Consider the following 15207-nt stretch of genomic DNA (forward strand, 5'->3'; position numbering starts at 1 on the left):
AAGGTGAAGACTGCGGGTTCAGTAGCAGCAGAACCTGATCAGTATCAGTTGACTCCGATATACCTTGAAAATGAACTTGGGGATTTAGAGTCAGACGTGCTACCGTTGCACTATGGGGTACTTAATTTAAAAAAAAAATAGGAAAACAAATCAGTGTTCCTGGATCTGTAATTGAGAACAACACCTGCACAAGAGCTGCGCAGGAAGAATAAAATGTTGTCTGGGAAGAAGAGACTCTCTTCGGAAGAGCAGCGCTCTTCACAGGAGATTTTTTTTTGTGAGGCTGATTTGTCTCCTTTGAGGAATTCAAAGACGCTGATGACCGCGACCTCGTGGCGCAACGGTAGCGCGTCTGACTCCAGTTCAGAAGGCTGCGTGTTCAAATCACGTCGAAGTCAGCTGTTAGTTTTTCAGGTTCTGCTAGTCCTGAACACCATGCAGTTGAGTTCTATCTGAACACCACATAGATGATCTAAACAAAATAGAGCAGTACAGGACACGCAGTGTGGAGCTCACACAGCGAACAGCCTTGAACACGAGAAAAGGCACCGTTCACATCTGCTAAACATCACGTCCAACTTTAGAGACAGCTACATCATAGAATGGAATCCCGGAAGTTTCAGGTAACTTTCTTTTTAAAAAATACAGGTTCAAGCAAACCTGAAAGTTAGGGAGTTTCGGACACTTTTCTTTTATTAAATAGTGTCTGAAGCCTGAAAATGTAATTTGAAAAAAAAAACGCTATTGGACATTAGCAGGTGCTTTTTGTAACGATTTGCTATTTCATGCTGGAAAACAAAGGAAACAGACCCAACGTTTGCTTTCAGGTGCGGTTCATTACATAATAGACATCTATTACTGAGGAGCTTGAATAAAATGTACACGAGCCAGGTAGAAGTCGAACCTATAATCTTATGATCCGAAATCAGCTGCGTTATTTATTAAACCGCTGGTATTTCACATAACCTGAATTCCCCCATAGTGTGCTCAGCGCCGCTGCTAGTAATACACCGCCACGTCTAAAATTTCAAAGTGAGAAACGTGTTTTCTGATTTTTTATGTTTTAAAATATCATCTCATTAAATCAGACAAAGGGTTTATGTTTCGCACTGAAATTCCGATTGATTGAGAATTCAAAGAAAGACTTTCTTCCACAACACCGTATAATTATCACATCCACCAGACTCTCCAACCTCTCCAGACCTTGCTGGGTGAGCATTTGCTCCGATAAATTAGGTCACGTATCATGTTAAATCACTTCTTCTCAACACAACATTTCCTGGTGCACGTTTTCTCTATGAAAAAAAAAATACATTTTTCCCTTGCACGATTTCTCGTTTTTATCAAAGCGTACAGAAAGAAAAAAGAGGAAGAAATAGTGTTGCAAAAGAACTCTGTCGCCCTTGGGAGATGTCAAACCCATTGGACATGAAAAATGCCAGATAAAAGCCAGTTCTCTTCGTTTCTCAGTGTCGGGGCTGCTACTGTATGTAAAAGAGGCAATTTGCTCTGAGAGCAGGTTCAGCGCTTACTGAACGCAGATGTCTCAGAGCGGTGTGTCCAAGTGGCTGTAAAAGGAAACAGCTGTCCTGTCACCATAGCTTAGTTGGTTAAAGCGCCTTTTTATTAAACAAAAGAACCTAGGTTCAAATCCCAGCTGTGTATTTTTTCCTATCTTGTAGTACAGAACGTACCATTTTGGTCACTCACAAAGGGCTTGATTTCGTTAAATGCATGTGTTCATTTCCTTTCTGGAAAACTTGTTTTTGATGAAATTCACACAGCTTGCGAAAAATGAAATTCAATTCTTGGTTATCAGTGCAGAAGAAATATTACCGGCTGGCAAAAAGAATGGTAAGAGATTTTTTTTAACCGGAAACTTGTGATTCGAGAAAAAATGTCCAGCAGTTAGTCTCTGTGGCGCAATCGGTTAGCGCGTTCGGCTATTAATCAAAAGGTTGGTGGTTCGACGCCACCCGGGGAAGGGCTTCTTTGGCGATGTAAATATTGTCTTCGCATAGGTCAATTGGATTTCTCAGCGAAACCATAGCCATTTTAATATTTGTAGGAAATGCGAGTGTTCAACACGTGTCAAAAATGTCCAATAATGCCCAACATCGCAACTCCCCAGAAAACCATATTCTCACAAGAAAAATGATCGTCGAATCATTTATACTCCCGTCACATCCTCTGCTGAAATATTTTAAAAATACAATGCAGATTTGTTTGAGAACTTGACTAGCATTGTTACGTTAGCACTGTGCAGTTGGATTTTGATATTTTGACATATTTACCTTAATTTTAAACATAAATACAATCTATTGTAATTGTGTTGTAATATTAAAATATGTTAGCTGAGGATGCAAAGGGGTGAAAGGGAAAGGTCAGAGGGTATAGTAACAACAAGGTTAGGATTGGTGGAGGTGGCAGGGGTGTTGATGGTTTTTCTCTGTAGAGGATGATTGAGTTTTTTATCCTTCTCTGAAGTGAGAAACTGGAAGAGTTGGGAGTTGAGAGATCTGATGAGGTTAGATATAAAAGGAAGATGATGTTGAGCTGTTAGCGGTAAAAAATACTTAATGTCTTTGATGTTGTCATCAAAGATAAACTGCAGTAAGCAAAGATAAAAAGAAAATTATCTTTGCTTACTGCCCTGTCTTTCTCACACCTGAAGAAGGCTCCACGGCCAACAAGTTGTGTTTCCTTTCTTCTCTTTTCAGCATGGAATAACCCTTTACTTGTTCCTTTGCAGCATACGCATGCTGACGCAGCTACTCACCTGATATTTAAATTTCCTATAATCACAAATATGAATGTCCACTGTGGGTATTTTTTCCATGATTATTTATTCTGTCATTGAAGCATATTTTATGTCATACCGAAGTGTCATAATCACTGAATTTTTTTTTTTTCATTTAGAAAGTAAGAAAGTGATAAATCACTATGAATTGCATTTAGCCTGTTCTGATCTAGATTGTCTATATACTTTAACATGCCATGTTCACAATGTCACAACTCAGAAATGCAACAGTGAAGTGTTGTAATTACCAATGTACATAGTGTCGGAACATTGAGATGTTTTGGTAATGAGGAAGGAGGGACATGCCAGGTTCACAGGGTCATATTTAAAAAAATAGCACAGTAAAATTTCCTAAAGTTCAGGATTTTGATAGTCTGTTCCATTGTCTCTCACACCTCAGTGTCAGAATTTTTAGATGTTTTTATAACCAGGGGGTAGGTTTATAGCAAGAAGCAGAAAGTGCCATCACCCGTTGCTCATCCTCGGTTAACCATATATTCTCATATGCCATGTTCTAGACGTCCCATTTATATTAAAAAGTTCTTGTAAAATGCAAGATTTTAAGACTTTTTATGGTCAGAAGGCAAGGTCGTGGTAAATATGCAGAAAGTGCCTGTGAACTTCTGTTTTGTCTTATTTACTTATTGTGTTTGTGTTACTGTGAGTTTTGAAAATTGGTTTACAATTTTCTGAAATGTGTTTCACACAAAAATGTTATTTGGATAGTCACTACTTACATATTCCCATTTACTGAGGATAAATACAGTAATCCATCCCGATTAGTACTTTTAAAAATTACTGTAAAGAGCCATCTACAGGCGAAAGGCGGCATAACATCACAGCAGCAGCATTTAAGGCAGAAGAAGAAGCTGGCGAATAAGAAGCCAGCTTCAGCCTCGTTAATGCAATACCATTGGGTGAAGTGGAAAAATATTTCTTGCTCTGAATCCTAACATTTTTATAGGAGGTGTTCTAGTACTTCTTGCCTCAGATAAAATTGCCAATACACTTATTTCTACTCCATCAATAGTAGCAGCGTTATCGGTACTGAGTCCTAAATGTACGTCCTGTCATCATATAAAATGTCAAAAGTTTCAACTGCATTCAACTGATCAAAGTTCTCTTCGATGACAGTTATAATTTTATCCAAAATACATCCGAAACAAATTCGCACTGTTTTTTTTTATCCAGAAGAGCATCATCATGAGACTCAAAACATACCTGTTTTTTCTTCTTTCCAGGAGGAAGGATTGTTCAGATGCAAACACTGGTCCAAAATCAATGTACTCTCCTATCGCTGTTGCTTCTTTAAATCCTTCATTTGAACGTCGATATTGAGGGATGATATCGTACAAATTGTGGTTTTCTTTTAAAGCAAATTATATTAAAGTATGAGCCTCTGTTATACTGTAGTTGTCTTGGAAGTTTCGAAAGGTATAATATACCCCCTTGTGCCCTCAGCTAAAATATGATAAAATACAACAAAATTTATTTACATAGAACAGCACTTATGGTTACATGTATATTAAAATTAAGATAAATATACAAAAGTATTGAAATACAAATGTACAGTCCTAACATAATCATGCTGTCCAACTATCTTTTTTGCTTGTCAAGTTCTCCAACAAATCTGTGTTGTAATTTAATTTTAAATATTCTAACTAAGGATGCATCAAGAGCATAAATGAATTCTTCTGCCAGCCGTTCAGTCCTTGGCTGAATATGATGTCCTTGAATGTTGGTCATTATTGGCCATTCCCAGTGATATTGACTTACGTACTTAATTGTTTAACAAAAACATTCACATGTCTTGCAAATATCAAGTGGGTTAAGGTTTTGCTAAGAAATCCGAATAAGTAGAGATGAGGTTTACATTGCAATAATGAGAAGTGCATTTCTGGGTGGGCTCAAACCACTAACCTTTCAATTAACAGAGACTCACATGTGTCCCTTTTCTCCATTTGCAAGCTTAAAAAAAGAAAATAATGCTTTTTTCTTACCAGCCTGCGATATACAAGGCAAGATTTGTATTTCATCTTTCACAAGCTGTATGAATTTCATGAAAAGCAAGTTGTTCCAGAAAGAAAATGAAAACTTGCGTTAAACAAAATCAAGCTGTACGTAATCATCCATAGTGATTCATTTTGTAAGACAAGCACTGCTGGGATTTGAACTCAGCATCTCCTGTTTTAAGAGGAAAGCATGTTAACCAAATCAGCCAAAGTGCCATCAATGGATCAACACCATGTCTGAGTCAGTGATTGCAGCTGACAGTCACTGGAGGACAGTTCATCGTTCAACAAGTCAGCCTGCATAATGAGGGGGAAGAGACTGACTTCTGTGATGCAGTATCGACAAATACTAACCTTCTGTCCAACTGTTCTCTGCTGCATTCTGGATTAGCAGGTAAATATTGGTTTCCATGAATGTGTAGGGGTTTTGTGTATTTACTGGGACAATTATTAATTGTAGCAGTAAGTCACAAAATGATTCTTTGATGGCTATTAGAAAACCGACCTTGTGAGTTAACTCATTAACGCACACACACAGATACTAATACACTTATTAATACATAAAATGTGCATATAAACATAACAGATCTTAAGAGTGTGGGTTAGCAGAATACAAAAGGTATATATTAAATCATGAAGAGTTCCAAACCAAGAGGGACATACATTCCGTATACCATTCATTTAGACTGTTTCGTAAATGAACTGGGATTACAACTTCTACACTAGATACTCAAAAGCAAGTACATCACTCATAGGTATTAGATTGATATCAATTGTGGTTGAGGTAACAATTGAATTCTCGAGCTGTAATGCAGAATGTTGAATACTCATCCGATCTGTGTGGATTCAGATCTCCCGCGGACAAAAGAAGTAGTGGCAGGCTGTTGCTGTGTGCAATCGGCACTCTCTGGCTCGGTGCCAGGCAGTGGCCGGTGCGGCTGGCGAGAAGGAGAGGAGGGAGAGATTCCTGTTGCGATGCGCTGCTGATGCTCTTTGAAGACCGGCTAGTTAGTGTTGGCTGAAACTAGCAGAGCTTGTGCACATGGAAAGTGACTGCGGGTCCAAGCCAGTCACACTCTTTAGATGGGAAGAAGACCAGTTCGTTCCCGATGTAGCGCTAGCCCTGAATCCTGAGATTCAGCTGTCGACAGTTCCGACCGTAGTTCACTCGTTGATCAGGCAAGCTTTGGCGGTGGAGTACCGGTGGTTCACGAGGCTGTCAGCTGGGCTAACCTACGGTAGTTCAGTGGCTAAAAGTTCCGCGGGCATTCGAGACCCATGTGGGGTTACCCTGCCCTACCAGTTCCTGATTGGCTGATTGAGGTGGAGGATGAGTAACAATGACCTCTGTCCTTAGGGTTGTAAACCTTGGGATGAGACTCTCCCATGGAATCTCCCAGACAGTAAGGTGCCAGAGATGACCATTTATTAGGGTGGCTGGTGAATCTCAGCCCTGGGAGCTGTTCCTTATCAGGAAACTCTATCAGCTAGAAAAACACCTTAAATGTGAACCAGATGGAATGGCCTCTCTGTATCCAGCTGCACTGAGATGAGGGAGAGAGGGACTGGCAAGGGAGCAGCAAACTTAATTCCTGTATTTTAAATACGCCTTGCTGCTACAGAAGTGTCCATAGACAGAGAGATCGCTGAACCTCACTGTTCTGGCATGTCCGTTAGCCTCCATCCTGCTTCAGCAATGAATGCAGCGGGGCACATTCTGAGAGAGATGCGGTCAATCAGGTTGCAGGAAAACCACGCTATGCTTTTTTTTGAGATCCTGAAAAGGCCAGAGAGGCCATGTATATGTGTGCAGCTGGATGTGTATTTGCAGGTGGCGTAGCAAATTCTGCTGAAGCCCCACTGCCTGGTGTGGACGGTAGCTGTGCATGTTGCAGCAGAATTGTGCATGTGAGATCAAGGGGGCATGTCATGTGTTTCAGCACTTCACTCCCTTCAGTAGCACGTGATTCCCTGAGTCCAAAACAATTGTGAGTTCTTTAGATGACCTGTGGACCAATCTTTCACGATGAAGAATTCCTTAAGAAGAATAGATCTCGGCCCACCATCCCAATGCCCCCGTCTCAAAACAGCAACCTCCCACTGCCCTTAGTCTGCAAGGCAGTCCTTTCAAGTGCGATGACAACGCCGGGACCTTCATTGCCTATTGTACAAGCTGAACTTTTGTGCTCATCAATACAATGCTCTTTCCATCAACTCATCTTGTCTTTTGACGCTTCGTGTTTTGCGCTCCTTTGACCATCGGCATATCGGGTGACTGCAAACACTGAAGTTCTTGCTTACGGAGTGTGGAACATTGTTTTGAAAGGATCGCTGTTCTGTCATGTTGACGCCGAGTGAATCTTTCTTTGGGCAACATGGGCAGCCTGACAGCAGCGCGAAAGAAAGTAATGGCAAATTTCTTGACTTATTTCTGAATGTGAATGTTCTTCAGGAAAGGGATGCGGCGTTGCTTCTCCCCCATGTAAAGGTCACACGTTCCAGACGTGGTTATGAGAGAACAGTTGCCGCAAGTGTCTGAAAAGAGCAAGAGAGGAAGTGGCCCTGCCCCGAAACTCACAACTTTCTGATGATGAGGTTATGAGGATGCGAGAGGTCCCTCATTTGTAAGGAATCCACTGTAACAGCTGCTGCCCTGTAGTCGTTGGTGCAGTAGGTGACTAAGCAGAACACCAGATGATATTAGAACGTTCCTGAATATAGTGGAAATAATATCCTCAGTCAGAAATGAACTTGCATCAGTCGCTTGAATTTTATTGTAATATTTCCCTAAAATTGCTATAAAGACACACCAGAAATATACACAGTGAAGTTTAATTAATTCTTGTTTATTAATCAGTGCAATTTAACAATGTATTTTAATGTCTATAAGATTCGATATTTCAGCTAATAGATGTAGAGCCTTAATATGCAATAGTGAATTTTCAGAATTCCTGGGGAGCAACAAGAACAAAAATTAAATACATATTTAAATTCAGTGTATGTCTTAAATGCGATCTGGCCCCTCTGGCTGTTAATTTAATAGATTTGTTGAAATTTTCATTAGGATGGTACTCTACACTTTTGAGAGTGAAAAGGGATAGGATTTGGGGATTCCGAGTATAACGTTTGTAGGCCAGTGTAAGGACATGTCCTCTTTTTAAAAGTCATTATTTAAGACAGTTCTGAACACTCTCACTTCTCTCACTCACTCACTCACAAAGTCAGAGGAGCAGATTGTTTCAGGTCATTTTAGTTCACTGTAGTTACAGAGGTCTCTCCTCTGTAGCATTTTTGACTTATAAGTAAAACAGAAATTATATTTGCAAATTAATTGTATTTGCAGCTCTAAAAAGATAAACTTCAGAGACTTCTGTAACAGATCTTTTCAGGTCATTTCAGCTCAGTGCTGCTCCTCTGACCTTGGGAATGAGTCTTAGGAAATTCAGAACAGCGTGTTGCTCGCCTCTGACTTGCTCTGCGGACCAGTCCAGTAGGAGCTGCACAGTCACTATGACGTGTGCAGTCCTACACCGCCTTGATATCAACAGGATGAACCTCCTCTTCCATCTGCAAGACTATCAGCACTCTGGCTGTATATTACTGGACCACAGCCACAGGACAGAGAAGGGGCAGTGTTCCTACGAACTATCATGAATAATCACTTTTAAAAAGACGTAGAAGGTTCTTTCCTTGAACGTACCCTTACATTTGCCACCACAACTTAATTCTCTGTACCCCCAAATCCCCAATATCCCTGCTTTCCCCAGAGAGTCCTGGGACCCTCTCAAACTGCTAGGCGGTGCGGTCAGTTACAAAATAAAAGAAATTCCTTTATTTAGGCATCGTCATTCCCCGACATTTCCTTGGCCCAGTGTACAACATTGGACACACACCTTCGGAAATGTCTAAGAGGACACATTTTGTGGATATCAGAGATGAACCGCTGTTAATAAAGACCCTGCCCTTCACAAGCACTTGAATATTCATTCAACCTCTGGGTGAAGCCATTTCCAATTGGGGCTCCTTCTCACCAGTTACTTCCCACAAGTAACTCCAGTCGTTGGGATGTTGGAATGACAGATGACCCAACTGGTGATGTGCTTGTGTGAGCCTCAGTTAACTGGTGTCATGGGATACCAGATTACAGCGAACAACAGTCCCTCGGTAACAACAACATAGTGAGAGCTATTACAGCAATCTACAGCTAGTCCATATTAGGAGAGCAGGACGAATGACCGGAGACAGTTCATCACATCCTTTTACAGAATACATTTGGTTACAAAACAGATCATGACCCTTTTGCCCTTTCTATTTCCACATAAGATACAAGAACAGTGTTAGATTGCAAGGCTTAAGGAGTTGTTTCAGACCTTGCACAGGGAAATGTAAATATAATTAATATGAATATATTTAGAGGTCTCAGGTTTTGCAGTCTTATTTTCCAATAATAGAAAAACACAGTGACAGCAGTTAATTAGTACAAGTACACATCTCATTTCATTTCAAGTACACCTGTACTTCACCGGGTGCCAACAGCGTCCGAAAGCGATGGTCGAACGGGGATTGATTTCTGTTGTTTAAGTTGTGGTACGTGTTGCCAACTAAAGTTCAAACGCTTTCTACAATCTTTGGCTGAACGTGGATCTTGTAGGTCAAACAAATGTGTCGTGACTGAGGATGCCTCTTCTTCGTGTCTTCGAACAGCTTCCAGTCCATTTCGTCCAGCAATTTCCCTCACGGGATCAATAAAGTATCTATCTATCTAGCCAGCCCGGCAGAAGAACATGCTGGATTCTAGGGAGATGCGCGATGGCCCTTACACAGGCGACGACCAGGCAGGAAGAAGGTTTCAGCAGATGAGACACGGGTCTGGAGATGTCCACCTTCACCAGGTTACTCAGGCGCCCCAGACAGTGGAATAATTCCTGCCAACCTCTTTCTGTGGTGTTGATGCTGTGATCTATAATGAGTTTATGAAGTCCAAGGAAATGGCCATTTTGAGTTGCCTTTGCTAAAAAAAATATTTATATTTATTTATTACATGGAATAAGATAACATAAGATCACTTTATTAGCCATATACAATTTCTTGCATTAGGAATTTGTCTTTTCGCATACCACAGCTTGCCTTCCATGAGACAGACAGACAGAGAGAATCTTGGGGTCAGAGCCCAGGGTCAGCCATTGTACAGCGCCTCTGGAGCAGTTGGGGTCAAGGGCCTTGCTCAGGGCCCCAACAGAGTAGGATTCCTCTGCCGGCCGCGGGATTTGGACCAGCAACCTTCCAGCCAGAGGCAAAGTCCCTTAGCCACAGAGCCACCGCTCCTCCCATAGGCTGAATACAGTTGTGGTATCACAGCTGTAGGTAAGGACAGCTAATCAAGCATTTTAATTCATTTGGATGTCATTTCCAGGAACGTTTCAAAACAGTAGTATCAACCAAGATAATGTTTTCCTGATAGATAGGTTTAAACAATATTATTTTTTGAGAATACTAATGCTACTAAGTTTATATATATATCTAATAAAAAAAACTTCAATTGCATTGAAAAATGAAATGCACTATTGTTAGAAATAGAACTACTGTTTTCTTACAACACAGTCCTAACTTAATAGGATAACAATTCTGGCATGCAGCTTATAAAAAATTAGAAAAAGCTCTATTTTATTTTAACCAGGATATCCCACACGGGGTCGGAGGGGAGCTGGAGCCTATCCCAGCAAGTAACAGGCATAGGGCAGGATACACCCTGGATGGCACACCAGTCCATTACAGGGCAGACGAACACACACTCACAAACAGCAGGGTTAATTAACCTACCAGCATGTGGGTGGAAGCCCACATCAACACAGAGAGAACATACAAACGCCACACAGATAGCATCTTAGGAACTGAACCCAGGGCCCCAGCACTGACAGGTTTGATTTAGTTCTTATTTTTACCCCATTTGAAAATCATACAGTAGACTTGTCATAACAAGCACTTATTCTGTTCTAGATCTATTCTAAACATAAAGGATCTCTGTACAACTTACCAAATGTGACAAGACTGTCATCTTTCAAACAGGAGTGCATTCGAAGGGACCTCAAGCACGGCAGTTTGACAAACTTTAATAATCATCTCAGCTGCCTTTTTAATGCCTTTTCCAAACGGCAGATGCAAGACTTCAAGGTTTTTAAGTTTCTGCAGTGCACAAGGTGAGAACACAGATAATTAGCAGCACTTATTTACTCAGCTCTATCCTATCCTCCTCAGCCTATCCCTTCAGGACATTCAGTCTCTTTACTATACATACTGTACAAATATGTGCAAGAGGGGAGTGAGTCAAGACAAACTTGAGGTTCTTGTCTGGACCGCATTTCCCAGAATGCTGTGGGGTGTGAGCTGCTGCCCGCTGTCACAAGACCTGCTGGTGGAAGATTATTGGTCAGGTGTCAGATCACAAAGAAGGAAGCTCAAGCTACCAAAAGTCACATGTTTTTTGTGAAGAGTCACAGAGAGAGAGAGACTGGAGTTAAGAGTTGTTCAGTTAAGGCTGGCAATTAGCTTAGCTGCCCACTCCTGATAGTGAGAGACTGAAAAGGAGCTAGATTATTCCTTTGGAGTTTGTTTTTTATTTCCCTGCACTATAAATAAACAGTCCTGTTTCTGAGCCTTATGCCTGTATTTGTGCATGTCTGTTTCTCTGCATTAGCCTGTGTTTAAAGACTGTTACAGCAAGTCCAATGGACAGTCAAATGTTTTCATCATTTGGTTTTCCATCACAGGGCACATATAGATGCCAGCTGTAGATATTTTAATGTTTTATAGACACACATACAATACAATATCTATGCAATGTATTTGAAAAAACTGATAATTCTGTCAACCAAATTCATCCATCCATTTTCTAGCCATGTTATCCAGTACAGAGCTGCATGGCAGCTGGCGTCTATCCCAGCAAGAAACACGTGCCTGGCAGATACATCCTGGATGTATCTAGATGTGCACATACCTATATAACCTACCACTGTGGGAGGACTGTGGGAGGAGACCAGAGCATCTGAAAGAAACCCACACTAAATCGGAGAGAACATGCAAACTCCCCACAGACAGAACCCAGGACCGGAATTAAACCCAGGGCTCCAGAACTGCTAATGCAATGACAGGCAATGCCAATGTCCCAGCAATACACCCCAGGGAGCCACCGTGCCACCCATGGACAGAGCAAGCTAATTGGTTTTAGGTCAACACAATCATGCCCAACATCCCAAAGAAATTGGAGCTGAATTGCAGAGCAAACAATCATTTCGCCTATATTAAAAAACTCAAAGAACTTTTGATCAAATCATAAATATGTTACAGTCACATTGTCAATAAGACGAGTCGTTCACATGAAAGCTTCAATAACTCAGTGAGAAGTGCCTGGCTTTTTAGAAGTTAGTTTCCACCTACCGAAAGCTGGCGTTACTTCCACAGTTTCAAACACTTCATTACACAGCTTCAGCACTTTCAGATTTGTGAATCTTCCAAGCTGTGCAACTGAGAAAAAAAACAAAACATTACAATTAGCAGAGATCACAACTACAACTGTTAGAGTGATTGTTTACTTGATAAAAGACCTCTTACATTTTCTCTTCTATTATGTCCAGAAATAGAATACCTTCTGTACAGTTTGATCTGTGAAAAGGTTGTGCAAGGGAAATAAACCTAGAATCACAATTTATTTTACTTTTATTCACACACTGTAAAATACGTCCTCCAAGTGAAAAACAAATGGTCAGACACTCTAAACAGTAATTTCAAATGAAAATGAGATAGAAACACTGGCTGGACATCTTCAGAATGAACAGTGAAATGTGAACCAAAGAGGACAGAAGGAAACTATGAGAGTGCAGAACAAGATACCCAGGCATGTTGTTGAGGGTAATGCCCTGGATTCAAGTGTTTCATAGCAAAAGCAGTGAACTACTCATGCAAGTTACATTCTGTCTTAGATTTCTAATTGATTTGGGATGAGCTGTAGACTTTTGTTATTTTGACATTATTTTGTCAGTAATATGTGAAAAAGTCTAGGCCAGGGTTACTAGTTTTGATAAACTCTTTAAAACCCGTTGGTGTGGATAAGAACTGCTAGAACAACAATCTGGAATATGATCCATCAGAACATGGCACAGACTCATTGGCAGAAGGAAACGGCTCACCAAAAGAGCTCAGCTGAGAACCGGTGAACGCTATGCAGCCCAGTCTGAGCTCCTGCAGGCTAGCGCAAGGCAGGGGGCTGATGATGCCTTCCAATGCAGGACAGGAGTCACTTTCCAATACAAAGCTGGACAAGAGTGGGAAATGTGTGAAAAGCCACGCTGAAACAGAAACAAAAAAACAAAAACCACCCATCAGCAGCTTCATACTGTTACTGGTGCAGACGATGACTGGTCACTCCTCCTGAAAACCACAGCCTCTGGTTCTTTCACCAAGAAGGGCAGTGCAATCACATTGCAATAATACAGTAGGAGTTTTCCCAATAATAATTACTGTATATTGATTTGACCTCAGCATTGTCCTTACCTTGATTCATTTTGGTATTGGTATTCTTAATTTATCTGCTTGTGCCTTTTCAAACAATGCTGTGACAACTCCCAAAGTGCGCTCTATTCCTTCGTCCTTTAACTTTCCATCAGTACTTTTGTAAGACTTACATTTTGGTTATTTGTAAGCATTAATGTAGCTTCTACTTGTCACACACTATCGCATTTATAAAGGGAAATTTGTAGTTGATTACATAAATAAGTTTGGAAATTTAAGATGGAATGCAGTTAAGGCAGATATTTAGATTCATGCAGCAATATTTTTTGCATTCGTATTGCTCCAAGGAACACATCTGTTCGGTCATGTTAAGTGTTTTTAAAGATAAAATGGTTTGATGTTTTAGAAGAAAATGCAGTCCAAACACCCATATTTGTTTGCTCTGGCACAATATTTCTGGAATCATGTTTTGATCACCTAAAAACTGCTTCCCAGTCTTGGTCAGGAGTAGCCATTCATTCCAATAGATCTTTGTTAGTCTGACTCATCCATCCACCCTTTTTCTAACCACTTATTCCAGTTCAGGGTTAGGGTTAGCCTTGTAGCGCAGTGGCCCTGGGTTCAATTTCAGTGCTGTCTGCATGGAGTTTGCATGTTTTCCCTGTGCTCATGTGGGTTTCCTCCCACATTCCACTGGCAGTGCTGGTAGGTGAACAGACCCTGATCTGAGTGTGCATGTATGTTTGTATCTGTCTGCTCTGCAGTGGGCTGGCATCCCATCCAGGGTGTATCCTGACTTACCCCTGTTACTTGCTAGATAGGCTCTGGCTTCCTCATGACCCTGTACTGTATAAAGCACTTTAGAAAATGGATGGATGGATTAATCTGATATTACCTAATATAGCGTCTTCCTCTTGTATGGTAATATTCAAGTACAGTTTCCTTAGAGTAACCACCTTACTGAATCCAACTGGTAGGGCACACACAATTCCTGGAGATGGACCCAGTACTAATTTCAGTTCCTGGCAGAAAATTAAAATTCAGAAAATTAGAAAAGGCGGTTTATTCATTAAACTCTAAGCTACTAACAGCCAACTTTCTGTAGTAAAACCGTGTTCAATATTCATGATTTCGCTTCTTTGCACAAAAGTGTTATAAGGTTTTACAATGTTATAAGGCACAACTGCATTAACATGACTTAACATGATTCTGGAGCAGTGCATCCTGGGTAATGCTTCAGTTGTTCAGTTTCCTTCAGGAAAGCGTAAGAAGTGGCTTGTATGTGGACCTGTTACCAGAGCAGTGCCTGTGCGCGACTCAGTGTTGTGTTGCCAGATAAAAGAAATATTATTAAAACAAATATCTTCCATGAATCCCTAAACTATCAATTTCAATTTACTTTCCTGTCAGTTATTCCTGTGAGGTAATAAACGTCATTACAAGACGATAGTGCTGCATTTTTTAACAATAATAAAAATAAGATCTAAAAGGAAAGAAAATGCACACAACAATGAAAAGAAAAACTTAGTCCAGTACATGGTAATCTGTTATATAGCAGTGATCTTATTAGTTTGCACATACAATAATTAGAATTATAGGGAGGACGGAATGCTTTTCTGAAGTTTTCAGTACTAATTTTCTTTAAAAATACTAATAACTAATATCACTTATTTCTGATATAGTTATAACAAAAATAATTATGGTTTTGTGAACTGTGGAACCACACATATTTTCCCGCAAGGCATTAAGTTCCATGTTTGAAAATTCACCATCTGAGGAGACCTCAAGGCACCTAACCCTCATAAATACCAAAGTGTTACTGTACACTGTACTAGTACACTAGAGGGCACAAGTGAATTTCAAATTGGCTTCTTTACGAAAGCAGCTGTA

The 15207-nt window shown here is 40.5% G+C and overlaps 1 non-coding gene across 1 annotated transcript; it reads left to right on the top strand.

Annotated features, from left to right (window-relative positions):
* The first annotated feature begins 326 nt into the window (after nucleotides 1-326).
* On the top strand, nucleotides 327-398 carry trnaw-cca (transfer RNA tryptophan (anticodon CCA)). Its single transcript has one exon. It is a non-coding gene; the product is annotated as a tRNA-Trp (tRNA).
* The last annotated feature ends 14809 nt before the right edge of the window (nucleotides 399-15207 follow it).

Source organism: Atractosteus spatula, assembly GCF_055471065.1.
Source record: "Atractosteus spatula isolate fAtrSpa1 chromosome 10 unlocalized genomic scaffold, fAtrSpa1.hap1 SUPER_10_unloc_12, whole genome shotgun sequence".
NCBI lineage: Eukaryota > Metazoa > Chordata > Actinopteri > Semionotiformes > Lepisosteidae > Atractosteus > Atractosteus spatula.